We start from the raw sequence: 17,180 nt of genomic DNA on the forward strand, positions 1-17,180 counted from the left end.
AGCACAACATACATTGCACAACACTATCATATCTCGCTCTCTCTTTCAGGTGACACCAAATCCAGCATCCCAGAATACTGTGAGTGTAATCTTTTTCTGTGGAATTACTTGTTTTGATACCTTCATATCATGGGGGATAAATGGTCGAAGACTTGTATCCAGATCCAAATTTTCAAGCACAGACTTATCTGAGCCCCTTAACACATCCAGAGGACAATCAGAAAAATGTGTTACATTATTTCTGGATGAATAGACAAAAGTTCAAAATCTTATATGATGCACTTCTGTATAGAAATCAGATTTTCTTCATTCCACCAGAGTGGAAGCTGTGAGTGCCTGCAACAGTGGAAAGAGGTCAGAACTAGTTCAGTCTTACGGTAAAGAGCTGAGCTTCACTTTATGCAAGGCAGTTCCTAAGGAAAGTCAGTGCCAGTGTTCTATTTTCTGGAGAGTTGAGCTGATTTTTTTTCCCCTCAGTCAGACTGTTGCTCTTAGAGAACACTAGTCAGATAACAGTACAAGATGTCTTTGCTTACACACCCCAGTCCAGCACTGATTCTTTGACATAAAGGCATGAAGAATTCATCTGTCACTTCATTGCACATGTTGAATTGTATTTGCAGCATGATATGTGTTGCACACCCCCCCCCGGCTTTTTCCTCTCACCCCAATGAGTCAAATAAAGCAGTCAAGATTGCTTTGTAGGGAGGCCCTTCTGCTCTCCTTTGCAAAAAGATTAGGAGATTAGAGAGGGCAACTGAGAGTTCAATTTAGGGACATTAGAGAGCAACCGTTAACATACAGGTTTCTGTTGCATCATTTTTAGCAAGGAACAATTAATTTGAAACCAATTTAAAAGATTGTGATTTTATTAATCTGTAAATTTCCTTTTAGAGGATTCATTTGAATCGCTCAATCCTGCTGTGTATGTGTGTGTGTATACACAAACACACATCCCATTGTCTCCTCCTCATGGAAAGACTGATGGTGAGGTTAATGCAAGCAAAGGGTCTTGGGATTCTGTGCAGCCACAGCGAGGGAGACGACAACTTTTAGGACTGAACTAAAGTTTCTGCCAATAAATTCTTTACCCACTTTCTTCTGCTGCTTGCAAACCATGGAGCCTTCTTCAGTATTATTACAATGACAAGGGCAGAAACATGTACATTTAGAATATTCAAAGTTAACTGCCAGCACAATAAATATTATGCCAGCATAATAGTGAGTCTAACAGTGCATTTTGTCTGAACTTTTTACAAATGTTTGTGTACATAATCTTGTCATTATTACAGGAGTATTTTCCTGATCATTCCCATTTTACTCAGAAAAAAAGAGATTGGGAGCAATTTCAGATCACGTTACAATTTTATGATAGAGCCAGGGACAGCATCAGTGCAGCCTCCTGCTTTACTATATAATGTCCCCCACAAAAAGAACAAGTTATTTTTTTCCCCCTTATTTTAACAAAGAAAGATATTTTTTCTGTTTAATAGAAATTTTAGCATCTTATATATGACATTTAACATTTTCCTGTTATTACAAACGCAACATTTTTTAGCAGACTGGCAGTGAGGCTCAGACTTGATGACCACAATGCCAATTTACACAGCAGTGGAATGCTTCTCAGGAACCTTTCTAGTAAGAACTTTATCTATTACTATAAATCCCAGCTCCTCAAAAGCTCAATTGAAAAATTAACTGCTTCAAGTACTGATCTCCTGAAGAGTCTGACTTTGTTATGCTAATCCAAGGTATTAAGATTAATCAGAAAAGGAATTCATTAATGGTGACTTGAATCAACTGCTTTTTGTCTTAAATGTGAACACATCCCCCCCCCCCAGTCAGAAATTACCTAACAAACAGTGTGATTGAAGTTTATTTATTTACTTACATATAACAAGCGACTGAGCAGCTTGCAGTGCATGAAGTGAGGCTATGGAAAAGTACGTTACAGTGCTCCTGCTTCAGGGACCTCTCAGTCAGAATTTCAGTACATATGTCTATTTTCTGTTTATTATTCAGCCCAAAAGATTGAAACTCTCTATCCCCTCAGTCCACAGACTAAAACTTAGTGACCAAGAAAAGATTGCCTGCCTTATTTAAGGTGGCTTAAGAGGAATTTTTAAAATAAATATTTACAAAACCCTAAAAATATATTCTTGTTTTGTTAAGGTTAAGTGTGTAAACACCTTACCTGGTACGAATATAGATCTTGTTATTCAATGAAAAAGAGCAGCAGATGGAGCTGTTGATAGCCTCAATGACAATAGTGCAGCATGCAGTTGCACAGGAACCAGTATTTGCCTTATAAGGAAAATTTTTCGTATTCCTCAATATTTTTTTCAGTTGCAACTTGGAATTAAAATTCCAACATGAGAAATTTTCCATAGGAGGGTCATATTTAAAAGACCCTCTATGTAAAAAACCCTTTACTTTGAATGAACTGACATGGATTTAAATGACCTGTGAGAGTATGTGTACGGTTGTATGTGCATGTATAAGGTTTCTTGTCCACTTTTGTGAGCCCAGACTCCCATCCTTTGTGGCAGTCTGCCAAACAGGCCAAGAACGTGAAGAAACTTGACTTTCTGGCACCATTCCACGTGAGATGCCGGGGAGCTGAGAGCTGGGAAAAGCGGGTGAGCTGGCAGGAAACCAAGCACATTTCCATCAAAAATTTCATTGGAATAGACATTTTCATGCAACGTGTTAGGTTTTGGTGAACCAGCATTAGCTGAGAGAAAAATGTTCCACTGGAAAGTTTCCAACATGTCCTAGTGCTAAGATCTTGACACTTGGACCTCCAATTTTTCATTCAACTGAAAAATGGATTTCTATTTCCCAGCGTCATGCACAGAGATAGAATGTAGTTTATTGTTCTACTGATTGCCTAAAATTATTTGTCCTGATATTGTAAAAAGAATCCTTATTTTGCCATACTGCAGCTAGTCCTATTCTCTCATGCCTGCATCCTTTTTTGCAGCCCCCGTGCCCCTTGGTGCCTTCTATCTCAATGGATCACAACAAGGAGTGTCAACAGAAAAGGGACTCAGTGGTGAGAGAACTAGTTTGTACTCAGAGACAGATTTTAACATCCATCTCTGGAACAAGATCTCTGTCTTATTTTCTGTATTGGTTCAATAGGGAAAACAGTACATCCCCATCTTGCAGTGTTATTAGAATCAATACGTAAGGATTATAATAATGGGCCTGTAACAGTCCTGACAAATGTATAAAATACATTAAATTCAACTACAAAACTGCAGAAATCTCTTGAAAATAAAGTATTTACCATTATCTTGAGTAAAGATGTCACCAAGTTGTGACACAAAACAGAGACAGAAGGCTATAGCACAGGATGAACTATCAGCCATATATTTAATGCACATATGACACCCCCACACACACGTCAAATATTTGATTTCACAGATTCTTTAAGACAAAAATTTAATTTAGCCCATGTGTTCCAACACTCTTTTTAATTATTGTATTTGCTTAATTAAATCTGCTGATTCCCTCTTCCCTTTACTATTCCCCCAAATCAGGAGCTGAAGGGTCTGGTGTGTCCATATGGTCTTCTGCAGGTTTTCTCCCATTTGCCCCCCCCTTTATCTGAAATATAATTTCAGCTAACTAAAGATACAAACCTTTACAAACCTTGCTTCAGATATCCATGAATCATGGACACGAAACAATTATTCCAGCATGGCCTTTTTGCAAATGTATGTTTATTTTGCCATTTCTCCAAGGTAGCAACTTGAACGTGAGAAAGCCTCTGTGCATGAATTAATAGAAAAACCCCATGCCTGTAACCTTGCCTCACTGAGCCAAAACACTCAGCTCTGCTTTCAGGCACACACAGATTTTTTTTCAGTTCAATCCCATGTTTATGTGTGAATATTTCATTGATCCTACTTCAAAAATTGAGACTGTATTCAGCAGACAAGAGTACTTTATCAGTACAAATATATTAGACCACTTCAAAAAACCCAGTCATGTGTTGAACAAGGGCTCTTAAAACTAAGGAAGGCCAGACAAGAGGTGCAATGCCTGCTCTATTAAAGAAGCTTTGAGAGTCCAGGGTGGTGCAGGTACTGCCGAAATCGGAAGCGACACCTGGATAGCACTTTAACTAGTGAAAACAAGAATTAATGTAGTGTTTACCACTGCTTAATAATAAGGAAAAAAAAAACATGTCTGGAGCTAGCAAAATTCCAGGGATGTTCCTGGATATTTCTCTGAAGTCCAACTAACAGCCTACACAGAAAACAGCAGCTTGCTTTGAACTGTTCTGTTCTGCTTCTTATAGTTGGTCTTCATAAACTTTTGTTTAACTAATTTTATGCTTCTACTATATTTGGGAAATGTCTGTTTGCACTCCACCTGTATTTAAGATAGTTTTACTATGCTGCATAAACAGCTTTAGTTACTCAATGAAGTAAAAGTTAGAAGGGCATCTACCTTAGGAAACCAATCACGAAAAGTGATGGATGGAAGTAAGAAAGCCAATCTCTCTTAGTTCATTCTTAAGAACTACTACAAGCAAAACCAATAATATGAACCCCAGGATAAACCACCAGTTGACTGTAAATTCATATTTTATCTTACTTTTTTTTTCCAAGCAGGCTTGAATTGAAATGTTTATGGGGGAAGTTAACATCTTTTGCACTCTGTTTGGACAGAATCCTTTAATCCTGTCTTTAACTAGGACACAAATTTTCCATTAAAATAACTGACGATAACCATACAACTTAAGATATTTTGCAATCTGTCTTTGCACTTTATAAGGAGGTAATACCATGTAAATTGGCAGGTACTTTTAGAATGAAATTCCGACATTTTTCTATTCAGACAAAATGGTTCTACCGAAATCATAAGGCGGATATGTACATTAAGGTGCTTTAAAACCTAAATAGTATTGTTAGAATTTAACTTTTAATGAAATTTATCACTTAAGATACAATAAAGGCTCATCTTATTCAAGCTGCACATGTGAAATTTCAGAGCTTATTAGAAAACTTGAATCAAAATCAGCTTTGTTACTGATTGGACACCACCAAAACTGGGTAGTTTCTGCATGCTTAGTTTTGAACCTGCCTCTCAGAACACTTATTCATATTATGCTACATTCAGGAAGTGACCTCACTGGAAAATCTGAGCAAACAGTAGGACAGAAGTTCCAGACTCAAAAAGCTAAAGAATGTTCTTTTTTCCCCCTTCGTCTTCTTTTGAATGAATTTAGAGCTTGTGAAAAAAATTAGATTGACAACCCTAAAGACCACGGGTTGTTGTGTATGCACAAGAACACAGCCATTTTCAGTGTCCTGACTTCAAGCTGATGTATGGTCACTCTGAGTTGCAAGTTTAACTTACCATCTCGGGCATTAATAGGACTTCACTCAAAACTAGTGCAGAAATAAACCACAGATTTCTTAAGCCTGAGGGTAAATATCTATATAATCATATAGACAGTTTACTAATGCAGTAATTCATCACCTAAGCTTTTACATTCTCATAGCAGAAACGAAACTGAATAACCCATTCTCAACTGAGCACTAATATGTAATTCTTACTATTTGTACTGTAGTGGTATCCTTCAGTTGCTAGCAAGGGCACTAAATTTGAGCTAAAGACAGCATTAAACACATCCCTATAGGATTACTGTCTTGCTTTTTGCTACTAGTAATGAAATAAGTATAAATGGAGTAACAGAATATCAGCCAGTCTTGTGCACTATACAGTAGACTAAATCCCATCCCTCGACATATTACAGCAAGTCTTAAGGAAGCCTGTGGATGTTCCAGTAGCTTGGTGAGGCAGAGGTAATTCAGCTTCACGTCTCCATTTTACTTCCTGGAAATTTCTTATCCTGCTTGGAAGAGTAACTAATTTCAAGTATGAAATTTCTCCCTCTCCATTTCAAGCCGGTGTAAATAATTCTGGGCTGTACAAATACTTTCTTCAAGTAGAACTGATAAAATTTGTTCCAATAATGAAGATATTTCCTTCTCTACTGCTGGTCTCTAGAAATCTCAGTGCACTCATATTAATCATGGAAGTCTTCTAAATCTCAATTACTCTCATTGTTTTCTATGCTAAATTCTTAATTCTGCTCCTTCCAGCTATAATCTCAAAAATATTCATGTCAATCTCTTGCAAAAGAAACAGAATAACTGTTTGCAATATTTTAAAGAGCAAGGGTGGCCATAGGAGACACTGTGGCAGAACTGAAGAAGGAAAAGCACTAAAGAAGAACAAAGGAATGCAAACAAGTGGAACACCCAAAGAGGGCAGGACCAATAAAATTAAATTAATTTCCAATTAATTTTTCAATACAAGAAAATAGAATGTATTCCAAGACTGCTGAAATTGAGGGGAATCTATCATTGAAACTATTTGCACAGAATTACCAAAGCACAAATCAGACCTGTGGATACATGTTGGTTAATATCTCAAAACACAGTTAAATTACTTCAGCTAGTGTTTGCTGCCTCTACTTGGCAATTATATGCATCTTACACTTCTCCTGACAAGAGCTGACTTCAGATTTGTTATCTCTGCTGTTAATCTCTGTTCTTTATAAAATACAGATTTAGAAAGTTAGGCCACTCACAGCAAATTTAAATTTCTAAGCAACAGCAAAGTTCAGTGACAGCATCATGAGTAAAGCTGCTGTAGCATATTTAATTATTCTCTTTACAAAGAGCAAGTATCTCATACTATGTTTAAGTTTAGATATAGACATACACATATATTCAAAATAAATTTAGCGTACTATGCTTGATTTCTCTTCACTATACCTATTTTCTGCCCTACCACTGAGAGCATTTCCAATGTACATATTTGCTCCGACAACTCTAGATATCATTATTACATTCTCTCACGCCCCAACTCACTTCCATCTCTTCTGTTGCTATGAAAAAGTAAATAGTAGCTACAGAGCTGTCAATGAATTGGATTTCTTTTTCTCCTGTATGCATTTAATCCTTTTATCTATATATCCTGTTCTATCCTCCAAGTTGAATTCATATTTTACAGCTTTTGGTTAAATTTGGCAGAAATTTATACCTGGCTCTTCTGTTCTTTTCACTTTGATGAAGCCAAATGAAGAACAAAATAAAGCAAGTTGACTACATCTAATCCAATAATTATGACAAATTCCTCAAAACTAAGTTTCAGAGAAGCAGGCCTTCTGTGGGTGCTCCCGTCATCAAGCACACAGAGGTAATACTCCTTTCTGTGTCTCATAAAAGCAAAAAGAACTCCTAAAATTGAACTTCACCCACTCCAATCAAAATGCCACTCAACTACTGATTGAAATATCCTCCATTCAAATCAGAGTGAGTGCCTTTAATGGCTACCCAAATGGCTGTCAAATTAAATAAGAAACAAAATGCAAATAAATTAGCATTCCTAGCTACTGATACACTATAAATATTTATGAGAAAAAAAAAAAGATGCTGTAATTTCAAATGATACCACAGGCCTATTTTGTACAAACAGTTAAAACAGTTATACATGCAATACTGTACTTTGCAATTTTTTTCCATTTCACATCACCATAATCACCTAATAAATATTTAAATGGACCCATTTGCTGTAACTATAAAAGAACCGTGTAAACTTGTTGTCATCTAGACACATAAGCCGCAGTGGAGTCAATGAATTTCAACAGTCACTTAATATTGCAAGCCACAAGCTACCTTAAACCTGCCAGCAACTGTCTGCCAGGAAGCTACTGTAGCACCACGGCTACCTCCTCCAACCCAGGACACGAGATTCATTATGAATGCTAGCATTGCTACTCTAATTAGGCCTGGGAGAGGTTTAACAACCATGCTACAGTCTTGCTGCTGACAAATATAAAAATAAAGCCTTGTTCAAATTAGCAATGTGAAGTGAGAAGGCCTAGAAGCAGCAACTGTCTGACCAGTAGTGAAACAGTTCTAATCTATAGTGAGGTTATTTTGCTTCATAAACTGCTAGTATGTTACCTGCAGGAGGTCTCCCTGTAAAATGAATTATAGTAAGCTATATGTGATAATTAACCGTGCATTAGCAAATATCTTGAAACAGGGGGGCTCTGTTTTCTCTGTATTTTGACTAATAAAAGCATGAATTTGTTCAACAAATGATCATTTAGGTTGTGGAATGCTAAGCATATTGGAAGAACACAGTAAGCAATAGAATATTGTAGGTGGACTAACAGTTTCCTTACAAAAACAGGCTGTTTAATAGGCTGGCTCCATACTACGTTATTCACAGTACTAAAAACCACAGTGTTGGGAAGACAAATACAATATACATTTAAAATAATATAAACCTTGTACTCCTATTTACTTTAAAAATGCCATGGCTGTGACAATAAAAAAAATCCATAAGCAAATGTTTATTTCAGAAAGACAAAATCCCAAATGACTCTTTCCAGAATGTAAACAGATAGTGAGGCAATTGGTATGGTCATCTTCTCCAGAGGGGAAAAAAAATGTAGCTGGGTTTAAAATAGTCTACATCACATGAATGCAAAGCAAGGCAAAAAAAATCATATTCATTTATTATGTATACTACTTATCACAACAAAAATAAAGTGGTGCTATAATTTATTTTAGCTTCATTTACATCTTATGAAAACATATTTAACCATAACGTTTTATTGAACTGTGACTGTACCAGCCATATTCTTGGCTGTGAATCAGGGGTCAGAGCTATTTAAGCATACACAGGTTCACAAGCTGTACCTCTTTATTCATACTGCATGGACTGGAGCTCAAGCTTTCAAACATCACAAGCTACAACTCCTTTTATTACAAGTAATCTATCAATCAGCTTTAACCAGACTCCATGTAGTAATGACTAATTGCAGGATTTGGCCTTATCATGGAAAGATACGCAGCCCCAGTGTTAGTGGGATGAATCGCAAGTGAAAAGAGAAATTAATGAACAATGATGTTTCAGTTCATAAATATCAGCATCCAGAAGTCTTTCAAAGCTTTTAAAATCTTTAAAACATTAGAAGTGTTCTCTAAATTTAAGATAAAGCCAAGATCAGAATATACGTCTCAGCTGTATCTCTTGGTTTCCTTCCACCCAGCACAGCTCTCATCTGCCCTGTAACAAACAGCACGTCTGAAGTACTAGATCTTTCACTTCAGCATGCTGGGTCTCTTTCAGTTGAGGTAGGGGGTATCAGCAGGATACCCCCGATTTCTGAGGCAGGGAGATATCAGTAAGATGCCAGAATTATGAACGTGTAGCAGACATTCAGTCTTAGAGTAAGACAGGATAGAAAGAGGGGAGATTTAGATTAGATATTAGGAAGAAATTCTTTACTGTGAGGGCAGTGAGACACTGGAACAGGTTGCCCAGGGAAGTTGTGGCTGCCCCATCCCTGGAGGGGTTCAAGGCCAGGCCGGATGAGGCTTTGAGCAACCTGGTCTAGTGGGAGGTGTCCCTGCCCATGCAGGAGGTTGGAACTGGATGATCCTGAAGGTCCCTTCCAACCCAAATCATTCCATGTTTCTATGATTCTATGGTATCTGGAGAAAACTGAAAGGGTGTAACTTCAGCATCCTGTGACACACAGTCAAGAGCAAATATGCTTCTCATCAGTTCCTTACAACCTTCCTTTCCAACATCCTTTTGATTCAACCAAAGGATATTGGCTTAATATTGGCTTTCTAATATTTACAGAAATACTATTTTTTTGGCAGCTAGTAGATGAAGATATATATACCATATACATGACATATTTTCTTATAGTTAAATTATTGTTGCCATCAAATTACAACAGATGGGTAACAACACATTATTTAGAAAGCACATAGAAAGAAAATATGCATACTTCTTACAGAAAATGCTATATATAATTTAAAAGTTCCTAAAAATGAATGGCAAGCATATTTCTTGAAGGTTTGTTTTTCAAAAGGCTACAGTTTGCTTCTCTTACTTACACTACAGAAAGGTGAGAAATTATAAAAACCAACTTGCACTAATTTGGCTACCATTACATTCCTCCAAGACAGTATACATGTTTTGTCTTAAATTCATAAGTGGCCATCAGCTGGAAAAAGAGGATGAGTTTGAGATTCTGTTTTTCCCTAAATCTCCATCATAAATGTGTTTGATTTATGTCCAAGAGCAACTTAAGTGTATAATTTTTTTTTTATGGTTCTCTTTCTCAACAGCATGATTCCTCTCTACAAGTAAGGGCCTCAGATAATTTTAACCATCACATTTTGAGAGTGATCACATGTATTCATACTATTGCAGTTAATAAAGTTTGAAAATCCAGTGACATTTTCAAAATTCGATTTTCAAAACCAGAACCAAACCCTAAAAGCTGTTTTTATCATTGCACTAACCTTCAGTTTTCTAAGGTAAATGAGAACTTAGAAGGTAGTGTGCTGTATTTTCTCAGGTGAATTACATTTATAGACTTTCAGGCAGAGGGTAAGATTGCCCCCTTTTGGAATTTTTAAGTGTAACAGTCCAAATAAAGAATTGGGTGCAAAGCATTCCTGATCCCTACTCAAGATATGCACCTCATCGGGCATTATTTGTGCTTCATACTGTTGTGTTCTAGTGTTATTATGTATGTGGCTTCACATTCCTTATTAAAGCAATAGGCATGAAAGAATTCAACTGTTCTTGCCAGCAACCACAAAAGCACAAACTCTAAAGTCAGATAAAGGTAAACATATGGAACCCTCCAAGGAATGCGGTAGTAAAGATGGAACATATGATTGCATTCTCCCCTTCTCTGCTCTGTAGGACAAAATTCAGAGACAGTAATCTTTAATTACAGTGTACCATAAAGTAGCATTCTCTGGTAAAATTCACAGAGAACTTTGTATTTTAAATAAGAAAGAAAACAACTGAAGTTCTAAAAGCTATCAGGACAATTCTTCTGATTCCAGATTTAATTTAATAGTAAAAACATCCTTGGTATACTGATCTAGTGGTGGTGTGGATTTTTTTTGTTTTATTTGTCATCTTTAAAGCCTAAATGATGGTCTTTCTTCAAGTGTTCTAGTTCTTTAAAGAGACATTAATGACCACAGATGGAAAATGCATAGAAACCAGGAGTCTGGATGGAAATCTGTATTTTCATTATAATCTTATTTTTTATTATTACAGTCCCATAATGTCAAATATATCAGTAATAATGTCTTACTGAAAGCAATGCAATTTAGTCCCTCTAAGTAGTTAATAATTATTATTATTTTGCAAATAAAGCATCATTAGTCTGTTGCTTGGACAATATCTTCTTGTGGCATCTAATTTTAGAAAACTAGTATTTTTATAGTGTAGAATTACATTATACAGCACATTCCTATTTTTGTTTCAAAACTGAAAAATATTCTGAACTAGTTTCAGTTCAGTTTGTTCCACATGACTTCGGCATTATGGCCCTAGATCATTGTTTCCTACTTACCTTTGCATGGATGGAATCCTAAAACCCATACTATATTTTATACCCTGAAGTAGGGTGATATGAACTCCACCAGTCTTCAAGATACAGTGCCTTTTCAGAAGGAAGTATGGGCAGCGTCAAAGCTGTGAAACCAAGTAATACCTTGCCTTAAAGCCACCAATAAATAAACTAGTGTATGCTTTTGACAGCATTTTTACAGCAAGGTAAAGCAGCCTCTGCTAATTTGAACGTAGGTGCACCCAGTAAATGTACCCACTGGTAATGATGCACCAGAAAACACTCTCAAGACCAGTGATGCACAGTAGGAAGTGGAGGTGCAGCCTGCACCTTACATTTTTCTGTTACCTACATATTTATTTGGAAAAAAAGATATGGCTCTATCTCCAGCCAGCACTTTTCTCAAGTGATTTGTTTCCCACCCTCTCGTGGAAGACTGAATTTATTATGCAAAGGCTATAAGCACATTTTTCCATGGCACAGACTAAAAAACTGTATTTCCCCTGTCTGCCAGTCTAAAAAAAAAAACAATGACATAACTTCAGAATTAGCCCATGGATTTTCTCCTACAGAAATGGCTACTCCTCAAAACAAGGACTCCTCACTGACCTGACCAGGACTATGTAATCAGGAGTCAACTCTTATAAAAGGAAAACAGGAGCTCTCATAGGACTTTAAGGAAATAGCGGAACCTACGTATGTCTTTAATAGCATTATTGTTCATTAGGTGGAAAAAAAATAGTGGAATTAAAGTTATTTTTATTTTATTTCAGGTATTCCCAATGACTAAGTCTGGAACTCCAGTCCTCTTGAAATGGGACTGAAACACCTGCTATACCTGTCCTCGCTGCTGTGGTCTCAAGACCAAGCAAGTCATCTCATGTAAACAATTCCTCGTTTATTTGTTGACATTTTTCTTTCTCAGTTCTCACCAGTGTCTGCTCCATCCTTTTGGCACATATGTTTTTAAGGTTTGGGTGGATAAGACTACCCTTAAACATCTCTACATGTTCTTTTTAGCCATATTAATAACAGCTAACTTTAATAAATGGCTTCAGCCTAAATAACTGAACGACTCTTTAGGCAAACGTTTAAGAGTAAGCTCATTAACAGTCTGTTTCATCATCGTTTTCAAGGCTAGAATAATAATTATGTCCCAGGAATGATACTTTTAAAGCTATTTCAATTACCAAATTCCACCCATTTTCATATGAACCTGGTGGTTGAAAATGAGTAGAGAGTTTCATCTAAAGAAATATATTAGTATGTCTTCAACTAGAAGTAATTTCTCAAGCAGTTCAATGGCCATGTGACAAGAGGAAACATGGAGAGGTCTCCAAATGGAGACAGATTGATAGACATAAACCAGACATAAAATAGAAATCAGAGAGTATTACTGGGAGCTACACTGATGTATCTCACCGTAACTGAAACAAGACTTCTGTTCAAGCAAATTACGAAGAGCAGACCATCAGTACACCACATCAGATACACTAGAAAACAGAATACTTAAGCTGTGCAATTCTGCTGAAGAATTCATCGCCCAAACTCTGTATGCTGTATTAAGTAACACCACACTGTTTCATCTGTTTCAGCCCCAAACTCTAAGGAATATAACATTTGGTTTTACATCTTACTACAATCAAAATTGTATCACCAAAGGCTATTGTCTTCCAATAATTTAAGTATAGTTCAGTCATCTAAACTGAGATAGACAGTCATACTGGTTTATAGGAAACTATGCTTGAGCATGAGTACTGATATTATACCCTGAGCACCTTTGGAGCAATGTTCATGTGGATGCTATAAAAATATCACTGTGCCAACTTACTTCAATGCAACTGCATTAGAGATAGGCCACATGACTAATATTTCAGTTTCTAAAAATTAAAAAAGCCATCAGTAACATTTTTTCCTATGGTTAATATGGTAATATTCTTAATCTCTTAGATATCAAACTTTACAGAGTGAGACAAAAGTGATCCTTATCACTTACTTACGCTTTATCTTTGCTTCACAGTAAATAGATTATCACAATACTGAAGATTAGATAATGTAAATTTTTACATTTTCCTTAAAAAGCTGAAGTCCCAGCTTTACTGAGTAAAACAGAGTAGAAACCACCATTACATAAAAAGCACCAAGTGTAACAAGATGAACCGCAATACAACTTTCCAGACTGTTTGCCCAAGCTGTTTAATGCCCTGTGTATTTCAGTTGAGGAAAAGTGAGAGCTTAAGTTGAATTATGTCCTTGCTGCTTTAAAATACTTTAAACAGTTACTTAAACTGTAGCCAGTGTGTCATGCATTCCAATACAGAATATAAGAATCTATGTATTTAGTGTCACTGTAAGACTTTTACCTAGAGTTTTCCTTTCAGTGCCATGAAGTTAATCATAAGGAAGGAATGCACCCTCTGATCATGCTAATTAGCTTACTAAATATGACTTCTAAAGAGATCACTTTAATGTGTCCTTGAGGATGCTTAAAAGCCATTTTATTAAGAGGCACACTTAGTTTCCTTTACTGGCACATTCATTGGACCAAAAGGCTGTCATTAAGTAATCTCTAGCTGTCTTGATATCTATATATGGAAGTGGAATACAACAGCAAAACATATATTTAATAACCACATTTTTTGATTTTATAGTCACTGAAAAATACAGGGATAAGGATAGAAGCAGGAGAAAATTCACTTATGCTTACAGAAAACTTAAATATGAACCTTATAGTATATTTTACATATGAAAGGCATGAACCAGTGCTTTGGATCTCTCCACTCAATTCCGTGCTTTTATTTTACCTCTTTGCATTAATGAAGGACACTGAGAAGTACTGCCAACTGAATGATAGTTTTGTTCATGATTTTAAAAGTGCTTGAAAAAAAGTGTTAGATGCAATAAACTTTTATCTGCTTCCTTAAACTAAGAAAAATTCCTCATGTTTACCATGGCTCAGAAATTTTTAGAATATGTTCTCATCTTTGCCATTTTTTGATATAGATTCTTCCCATTCTGTCACCAAGTCCCTTATTATGGACTAGGGCCTTAACATAGACAAGGTCTTAATTCAGTTAGCTCACTGGAAGCTTGGGTGAGAGGTTGGACAAGTATCTCCACCTACAGCTACCATCAGGCCTTCTCTGCTAATTCTTCAATAGTATCTGCATGAGAAACAGGTTCTGCCTGTTTATAGGTAGGTTCCAATGAACTGTGCTCTTCGTTCTCTTTCTGTGTTCTAAGGAATGGTGGAAGGCATCATACCTGAAACAAACCCAGCACCACTGCATAGCAGTTGTCATAAAAACAGTGTTACTTGTAGGACAGGTAGGAATTCTGTTTGCTTATTTGTTTAGAAGGAAAAAACTCTCCATCATTAGCAAATCTGTTATGGAACATGACTGAAGAATGTGACTGGGCTGATATAATGCAACAGAATCCGAGTATTCTTAACAGAGAATTATTTGAAAATATTTGAAAGACTCTTTGTGCGTGTAGGAGAGAATGCTTATTATGTGCTTCCATAATCACATACTTCATCCAAAATTAGAATCCGTTGAGTAAATCCCAAAACAATTTATGATTTCTCTAAAGCAATTCCCACACTCCCCAATTGTTCTTCAGGCAACTAAAAGGCCATGTAGCACAGAAACAGCTGTAGGCTGCAGAATATTTTCATCTGACTTACTGATGAGTTTCCACTGTGCTTTTTAAAAAGTTGAAGACAGGGGATACACTACTGCGCTCAAAAATATATCAAAATGCTGAACACTGGTTACAAGAGATATAATAAAAGGATTGAAAGCTGTGTCTTTAATATGGAGCTTTCTTGTATCCATTAAACATCAGCTCAGCTAGCTTGCTTGTGTTTCCCTACATTTTTTCTAATACCACTTAAAAGCAGTCTAACAGTGTTTGTAACAAGTCATATAATCAGGTAGGCTATTTGATCAGTAAATTTGGGTTGCAAAGCAGAAATTCTGTAGAAGTGGGAGGGGAACATAGTAGAACAATGCATGCATCATGATTATTAAGTACTCTGCACGGAAATGTCAGTTCTAAGGGATATGTTTTCTTCTGGTGTAAGAAGTGCTCTGAAGTAATAATTTACACTAATAAATGCTAACTGAATACTAGGCCCAATATGTGGCAACTCATTTGACACATATCGAGTTTCTTCACATACTTAGGTAATGCGACAATTTAAAGGAGGAAGAAGGTTATTCTCTGGTGTTAACCACTAGCAAATGAATTTCCCTTGATTCCTATATATCTTTAAGTCAAAGTCTTTGAAGCAACACTTTTCTTTGTATCATCGTAAAAACATAGAATCATAGACACATGACAAAGTGTATTTGCAGGTTGAAACAGGGGAATAAGTGCCGTATCCACTCAGTGTGAATTCACTTTATAATAGACCTTAAACTCTGAACTGGGAATTTTTGACAATAAAGACTCTTATCTTTTGCCTTACCTTTGAGAACTGCATTCAGGTGTTAGCAAGAGGACTAATTCCATCCCAGTCGGTACATTCTTTCGTCCTCCATTCATGTTTGGTGTGACTAGGAGTCAAACTTTTCAGCTGCATTCTCCTGGTCAGCACCTGTCCAGGTTTCAGCCTGTTATCCCCAATTCATTCTTTTGTGCAATTCAGAAGACTTACACTACGACATAACAGGAGTTCTGGTACTTCTTGAAAAGCCAATCCCTGAGCCGGAAATTAATTTCCTGGATTTAGAACTGCACTAATAGGGAGTATTTGTATTTTGTTCAATGGCCAAAATTTAAATGACAATTAGAGGTCAAATGTAATATTCCTATTAGAGGGGTTTGTTTTTAAATTAGCTAAATTTAGTCTTGAAACACTGTTTTTTAAACATAAGTCAAATACAACCAAAAGAGTAGCTGTAGCTTGTAGATTTAATAATAACAATGCTGAAACTTATTTGATTTTAGGGGAAAGTATTTCAAGTCAGCTCTAATTATAGGAAGAATTCCCTGTCATCATTCAAACTGGCTGAATAAGGAGTCCTCGATTTATTCTAAAAATGCAGAAAATACTTGTAAAAACCTAGATTTATAACATCTAATAACATTATCCACTAACTCTACAGTAGGGAAGCTCTATGAACAATAAAGGCAAGAAGTGCAAGAGAGGGCCTGTTGGGATTAGCAGTAAGTTTTAACCATAATCAGCAAAATTTCAGTAAAGATACAGTGTCGTCGGACATGCCATCACATTGAAAACAAAGGAAATGGGTATTAATTCCTCAGTGAATTACTGGCTACCCTTTTGTCATAGCATGCATTGAGCTCAGTACAAAGTTTTAGGTAAGTTCTTTGGACACTTTCCTTATCATGAGCTTAAAACCGTTAAGCTATGTTTAAAAAAAGAAACCAGTACCACTTCATTGAGTATGTGGAAAGAGTACAGACAAGAATGTCATGCTATTTCCAAGACAGTCAATTAAATAGTAACATGCATGTGCAGGCCAAGTTTCTTCCATCAGAAGGAGCGGTCTCCATGAGACTATTAGTTACACGAATTACTATTTATCTAGAGCCTCTGACAAGATGCAGTCAAATCAAATTCTTCCAGAGAAGATACACTCATGCTAAGTTATACCACTGTTTTTCACTTCAAAAGGCATCATAATCATTTTATGAAGCATGCAAAAAATCTAGCCCAGTGCAGTGCCACAGTACCCCATAATGTTCTAAAAATTAGCAGTGCTGTTGCTAGAGCAGG

The sequence above is a fragment of the Chroicocephalus ridibundus genome, chromosome 14 (genome assembly GCF_963924245.1).
Source record: "Chroicocephalus ridibundus chromosome 14, bChrRid1.1, whole genome shotgun sequence".
Lineage (NCBI taxonomy): Eukaryota > Metazoa > Chordata > Aves > Charadriiformes > Laridae > Chroicocephalus > Chroicocephalus ridibundus.